Source organism: Anabrus simplex, chromosome 6, assembly GCF_040414725.1.
Source record: "Anabrus simplex isolate iqAnaSimp1 chromosome 6, ASM4041472v1, whole genome shotgun sequence".
Lineage (NCBI taxonomy): Eukaryota > Metazoa > Arthropoda > Insecta > Orthoptera > Tettigoniidae > Anabrus > Anabrus simplex.
This window is the reverse complement of record NC_090270.1, coordinates 183,838,680-183,846,789: the sequence shown is the minus strand read 5'-3', so window position 1 is coordinate 183,846,789 and position 8,110 is coordinate 183,838,680.

Below are 8,110 nucleotides of genomic sequence, written 5' to 3'. Positions count from 1 at the left end.
TTGTATCGGTTACCCAGTTCTCTCCAGATTAATGTGTGATGGGAGTCATTCTGCAAACTGAAGCAGGATTCATCTGTGAAGAGCACATGCCTCCATTCATTCCTGGTCCAGTTTCGATGTTGACGGCTCCACATTAACCGGGCCTGTCTCTGTGCTGGAATGAGCTGGACGTCGGGCAAACTGCCCTGCTGTTCTGAGCCTCCAGTACACAGTTTGCCGTAAAAAGGCAACCCCCGAGATGGCTGCAAGCTTCACCGACAATTGTCTTGCAGGTTCACTCCGATTTCGTCGGGCGGTTAAGGCCAGATATCGGTCCTGCTGTGGGGTGGTTACCCTTGGTCAACCTGGTACTGGCCTACAACTATCATCTTCTGTGTCTCGAAATCATCTCCAAAGCCTGGAAATGACACTTTGTGGCACATTCAAGGATACGGCGACTTCGGTTTGTGTCTGGCCTGCTTCCCGGCGGCCAAGGATACTAACGTGCAAAACAGGGTCCAAATGGCATCGTCGTGCCATTATGTTGTCACATTCACCATGAGGCTACATTCCGCACACTATAACAGGGCAAACACGACTGAGGGAATATGGGGCGCAGGCACTGGCTGTGTTTACCTTGCAGTTACACCGCTAGTAAAAGCGGGGAACACTCCTTTCCTATACAGAGCGGACACGTGAGGTTGGTAGGTGCATATATCGTGCAATTTGCAGTCTATTTCCTGTTGCCCTGCTTACTCGTAACTTATGCTTAACTTTTGGACACTAGTGTAATTATTAGGCATGGATTCATTTGAGTGTGAAAAATTATTTTAGAACATTTGGGAAGTTACATCAACGTCCCACAGGATGAGGTTCAGTGAAGGTCTGCAATCTGTTTAAAAGGTGCCAAATTCTGTTTTGAGAGCTGAATGATGTCACTTTGAGCATCTCCTTTAATACCAGGTAAGTTTTTAGTCTCTTGGTTTCTCCAGAAATAGCTTTCTATGACTGTTATTCGACTCTTAGGAACACACATTTTTTCAGCCAGCAGATGAGAGGCAGTGCGGCAACTGGCAATACCTTGAGTGGTACTGCTGCGCTGTTCATGATGTCATATGTCATATTGCTTGCTGCTGCTTCTTCTGCTTTTTAAATTTAGCATGCTGTATTCCATGAATATCTTCATATAAATTCAGGGGAGATTTCAATAAAGTTTTAAAACAAGACTACCAAGCAAGTTGTCTACGCAGCTATGAGATAGCATTCAACAGATGGTAGCAGCTCTGAAGATAAATTTTCTGTAGTTGCCCCTTTGCACACTAGACAAATGTTAGGGCAGTATCTCAGTTAAGGTCATGGCCACTCTCTTCCCAGTCCTGGTTTTGTCCCATTCTGACATCTCCATAAAACCTATTGGTGTTAGTGTCATATGAAAATCAGTCTCAGAAAGACAGCACTAAATGGCATTGGCATGCGATGAAAGACAAAGATGTCTTTGGAACCAAATAGCAAATGACTACTGTGAATGGATTTCTCAGTTTGGGGTAATAAATTCACAAATTATATTCAAAACCAACAGATGCCCTTTAATTTCATGGAGACATTTATGGCACTTACTGAGTGAGTTGGCCGTGCGATTAGTGTCGCTCGGCTGTGAGCTTGTATTCAGGAGATACTGGGTTCAAATCCCGCTGTTGCCAGTTATCAGTTACTATTGTGATTTGATCCATTGTTTTCTCGAATTCAGCAAAGTTAGTTTGCCAAATAGATGATAGTAATCAAAATTGATGTGTGTTCAAGCTTTCAAATCCTTTCTGTTTTCAGATAACAGTAAGCCAAAGTGGTTGACAAACAGATCAACGTCTGTATTACAATTTGATTAGTCATGTTCATCCTTCTATTTCCGAGATAGCAGGTTCAATCCCTGAGGAGGTCGGTGGCATTTGAGGTTGTTTGAATGCGACAACTCCACGTCATTGGTTTTGTCACCCCCACTTAGTTGCTGAGGCACATAAGTTTAAGGTACATATAAAACAAAGTAAGAAGGTAATAATCAAAATAACAAACCTGAAAGGAACATAAGCCAGCCGGGTGATACGCCATGAAAACATTTCAAATTTCAACAACATACACATGGCTAGAAACAAAGATACGCAGAATTACTAACATGACAAATAGAGAAAGGATATAGGAAGCAGGCCGGAAAACCCTATAGATGATGTGATTTTATGTGACATTGTAAGGAAAAAGACGTGAGAGTGTTTACCCTTCATTCAAGCTAACTAATAATTAAGAAAATTTAACAAATTATTATTACAGCAATTAAAAGGATAATAATAATAACCAGAAAACAAGATGAAACGAAACACAAGATTTCTGTCCATGGTTCTTCCGAAAATCAACTACTTTTAAGGAAGGTAAGCATAGCTTGACAATGAAATTCACAAGGGAAATTTAACAGGGAGTATAAACATAATTACAACCATCTTACAAGGCAAATAGAAAAAGCGTTTACAGATTATTACCAATAGTTTACAAAGAAAATAACGGAATTTGAAATTTAACGCAGAGGCCTTTAGAATTGCTGTCCTCTCCTAATACACATCGGCGAGAGACGCATCGCTCCACAGGCTTACCCTAAATTGATGCAGCACTACGGGAGGCAACCCGAATGGAAAAATTAAAATTTACATTACACAAAAGGTTAATAAAAAGGAATTGTCTCCAAAACAAAGGATATGCCTAGCTGACAAACTAAGGCATTACAAAACCAAAACGGTGAAAACAAGGGTCTAAGGTAAACACCGAAACAAATGACTTTACATATTAATTTAACATTTGAGAAAAGTCAACATGCTTACCCTGAGGTGACCAGAGCCGCTGAGCAGACCACCAAGAAGGTGCGTCCGACCGTGTGGATGTACGAAAACCAAAGATGCGGACCAGAGCCCTGCTACAATAGAGTAGCCAAAGGCCGGAAATTGAGAAACACTCAAACAGCCATTCAGGGAAGCTACCTACGATTCGACCCGAAATTTTCATCAATCAAAATGGCTGTTATTCCAGCCAATGAAAATACCTTACCTAATATGGTAATGTGGGAAACACATTCTAGAGGTTTCGATTGCAAAACTCAGCGATTTCATGATCGAAGCCTCCACGTGGCAAATACAGGGTGATACAAAAGCTGGGTTACAACAAGCATACTACTGGAAATCTCCAGTACCCAAAATACAATTTCTTCCATCCCTCATAATGATTAAATAAACTTCAACTGTCTCTCCTGTGAATCCTGAAAATTCTTTAAATTCACAACAAATAAAACATATATTTCATCAACTTTGTTGCAAATGTCTTAATTCTTGCAATGGCGATTTTATCATAAATTTGCATAAATACAGAACCAAGCAAAAAACAAATATTTAATTGAATGCTTCGAAAATGTCTGAGAGTTCCTTAGTTTTTTCAATGACTATTTCATGACAAATTTTTAGCATAATGACAAGAATTAAATTATTCCATCCACTTTATGAACTTCTCACCACCAGCGACAGGTTTACAGCACATAAAAGAATTCCTAATGGATAAAATTCCAACACCTCAGGATCTCTTAAAATCTACAATTATTAAAGAGATGTTAAACAATTACTATTGGAAAACAGAAAAAGTTCTTTAATCTTTCTTTTTATATAGTAAAACCTGTGTAAGTTGACCACCTTTTGTTCCAGTCAAGCCAGGTCAACTTAGACAGTTGGTTATGTTACACAAAAAGTCCTGTACAATATTCTTAAAAGCAGGCGAGAACATAAACACTACAGTATTGTCACACTATGGTATTGTACTGTACTACAGTATGTACACATTTATTACATTATCAAAGTCAAATTTGGCTTTAATAAACATGTGAGTTTCTATTATACCTTGAAGTACAGCACAGTACAACACAAAATTTAAGAATTGACTCCTCACGTAGAAAAACATCTTTAATACAGTGCATGTTTGCTTATTGATCATTTTGGATTGATCACGTTTGACCAGAACTACAGATGGTCAACTTAAATAAATACTGCATACAGCTTGCTTCCTTCCTTGTCTGCCGCCTTACAGGTTGTACAATAATTATTGTGGTTGATGACATCCTGAAATCTCTATACCCCAGACAACTTTCAAGTTGGGAAACCCATCAGTGTCAACTTACACATCATCATTTAAAGAGAGAAATAAGAAGGGTGACAAGATACTTGGAATATGGCCTTGTTACATTTTGAGGAATATGTCTATACTACCACACTAAGTTTGAACTACAATGGTCAACTTACGCATGTGAAAAATACTTAAAATTTAGCCAAATAGTGGTCAAGATTCTTGTTCGATAGGTGGTCAACTTGCAGAACAAATTGTACATATAAACTAATAGTGATTTGCTGGTTGCATGAAAATGTGAATCAACAGGTGGTCGTGTTACAGAGATACTATACTTCATCACCTGGTAACTTGACAGGTTTTACTGTATATTGAAACTGTTTGGGTCAATGAAATTTCATAGCTGTGTCAAAAACTCCATTTTTTACATTTATCACAAATATATGTTCAGTATCACATATACCTTCCCCTTCGATCCAGGTTTGTGCATCCCAGTGAAGCAGGTAGGCAAGCCATAGGTGTAACTGTATCAAATATCTATCTGTCCAGAGATGAATGGTTTATCACAACTGTGGGTAGCTGCCTCTTGGAAGTTGCAAGAGTGACAGTCTGGATGTTTGACTGATGTGGCCTTGTAATCATACTTAACATGGCTTAACTATGTTGATACTGCTACACCACTGAAAGTAATGGGGAACTACAGCCATACTAACTCCCATCTCCTACGTCAGCTGATGATAAGCAAATCAAAAGTATATGTGAAGAGATAGAAGATTTAATATAATGTGTAAAAGGAGATGAGAATCTAATTGTGATGAGAGACTGAATTGTAATGGTAGGCCAAGGAAGAAAAGGTAATATAGTAGGAGAATTTGGACTGGGACAAAGGAATGAAAGAGGAAATTTGCTGGTAGAATTCTGCACCAATCATAATTCACTTCTTACAAGTACTTGGTTCAAATACCACAAATGATGGCTGTACATGTGGACTAGACCTGGAGACACAGGAAAGTATCGAATAGACTTCATTGTGATTAGGCAGAGATTCAGAAACCAGGTACTAGATTGCAAGACCTTCCCAGGAGCAGATGTGCACTCTGACCAAAACCTGGTGGTGGTCATTAAATGCCATGTGAAATTGAAGAAAGGAAAGAATGCAAGTACATGGGAAATAAACAAGTTGAAGGAAAAGAGAGAGAGAGAGAGAGAGATTGTTTCAAGGAACATGTACGATGACTGAATGAAAAGGGTGAAAGAAACATAATGGATGAAAAGTGAATAGTACTGAAGAATGACATCAGCAGTGTTGCTGAGTAAAAGTTAGGAAGAAAAGCAAGATAAAGTAAGAATCAATAGATAAATCAGATCCCTGATTGAGAAATGGCAGAAGTACAAAATGCAAAACATGAGGAGAGCAGAGAAGAATACAGACTAAAGAATGAAGTAGATAGGAAGTGTAGGAATGTAGATGCTGCATACAAGAAACTAAAGAATTTTTTTGGAGAAAGGCAAATCAGGTGTATGAACATTAGGAGCTCAGATGGAAAGCCAATTCTAGGGATAGATTGCAGGAACATATTCAACAATATTTTGTCCAGTAAAAGAAGCAGAGGATTAGGTTCTGGAACATGAAAAGGATGTTGATGGTAATGTTATGGGAGATGCAATTTCGAGGCCAGAATTTGACAGAGCATTGAGATACTGAAATAGGAGCAAGGCTCCTGAAATTGATGTTATACCCTCAGAATTATTGACTGTCTTAGGAGAAACTGACATGGCAGGGTTATTGCATTTAGTGTGTAAGATGTATGATATAGGAGAAGTGCCATCCGATTTTACATAGAATGTTTCCCATGAAAGCAGTTGCTGACAAGTTTGAAACCTACTGCATCGTTGGTTGAGTATCTCGTGCTTGCAGAATTTTGACATGTATTCTTTGCAGAAGAATGGAGAGACAAGTTGAAGCCGAGTTGGGAGAAAATCAGTTTGGCTTTAGAAGTCCTGGAGTACGCAAAGCGTACATACATACATACATTATCATTATAGACTGCTATGCCTTTCAGCGTTCAGTCTGCAAGCCTCTGAGAATTTACTAAATGTCGCCACAATCCTCGATTTGCAACTAGTGTTGTGGCCTCATTTAGTTCTATACCTCTTATCTTTAAATCGTTAGAAACCAAGTCCAACCATCGTCGTCTTGGTCTCCCTCCATAGCAGAGTCCATTATTCTCCTAGGTAACCTATCCTCCTCCATTCGCCTCACATGACCCCACCACCGACGCCAGTTTATGCGTACAGCTTCATCCATCGAGTTCATTCCTAAATTAGCCTTTATCTCCTCATACTGAGTACCATCCTGCCGTTGTTCCCACCTGTTTGTACCAGCAATCATTCTTGCTACTTTCATGTCTGTTACTTCTAACTTATGAATAAGATATCCTGAGTCCACGCACCTTTAGTTCCCATGAAGCAAAGTTGGTCTGAAAACAGACCGATGTTAAGATAGTTTAGTCTGGGAGCTGACTTCCTTCTTACAGAATACTGTTGATCGCAACTGCGAGCTCACTGCATTAGCTTTACGACACCTTGATTCAATCTCACTTACTATATTACCATCCTGGGAGAACACACAACCTAAATACTTGAAATTATCGACCTGTTCTAGCTTTGTATCACCAATCTGACATTCAATTCTGTTGAATTTCTTACCTACTGACATCAATTTAGTCTTCGAGAGGCTAATTTTCATACCATACTCATTGCACCTATTTTAAAGTTCCAAGATATTAGACTGCAGGCTTTCGGCACAGTCTGTCATTAAGACCAAGTCGTCAGCATAGGCCAAACTGCTTACTACATTTCCACCTAACTGAATCCCTCCCTGCCATTTTATACCTTTCAGCAGATGATCCATGTAAACTACGAACAGCAAAGGTGAAGGATTACAGCCTTGTCCAACCCCTGTAAGTACCGTGAACCAAGAACTCATTCTACCATCAATTCTCACTGAAGCCCAATTGTCAACATAAATTCCTTTGATTGATTTTAATAATCTACCTTCAATTCCATAGTCCCCCAGTATAGTGAACATCTTTTCCCTCGATACCCTGTCATATGCTTACTCTAGATCTACGAAACATAAACACAACTGCCTATTCCTCTCGTAGCATTTTTCAGTTACCTGGCGCATACTGAAAATCTGATCCTGACAGCCTCTCTGGGGTCTGAAACCACACTGGTTTTCATCCAACTTCCTCTCAACGACTGATCGCACCCTCCCTTCCAAGATGCCAGTGAATACTTTGCCTGGTATACTAATCAATGAGATACCTCGATAGTTGTTGCAATCCTTCCTGTTCCCTTGCTTATAGATAGGTGCAATTACTGCTTTTGTCCAATCTGAAGGTACCTTACCAACACTCCACACTAATTTTACTACTCTATGAAGCCATTTCATCCCTGCCTTCCCACTATACTTCACCATTTCAGGTCTAATTTCATCTATTCCTGCTGCCTTATGACAATGGAGTTTCTTTACCATCCTTTCCACTTCCTCAAGCATAATTTCACCAACATCATTTTCCTCCTCCCCTTGAGCTTCGCTGTTCACAACACCACCAGGATGATTTCCTTTTACATTGAGAAGATGTTCAAAATATTCCCTCCACCTCTCCAGTGATTCCCTGGGATCTATTACGAGTTCACCTGAATTACTCAACACTGCTCATTTCCTTTTTCCCTCCCTTTCTTTATTACTGTCCAGAAAGGTTTCCCTGCTGCCTGACCTAGCCTTTCCAGGTTATTACCAAAATCAAATCTTCCCATTACTTCTTTTTGGATTTAACAACTATTTGTTTCACTCTGTTTCTTTCATTTACGTACAAATCCCTGCCTGCCTCGGCCCTTGTTTGGAGCCATTTCTGATAAGCCTTCGTTTTACGTTTATAGGCTGCTCTCACTTCATCATTCCACCAAGATGTTCTCCTTT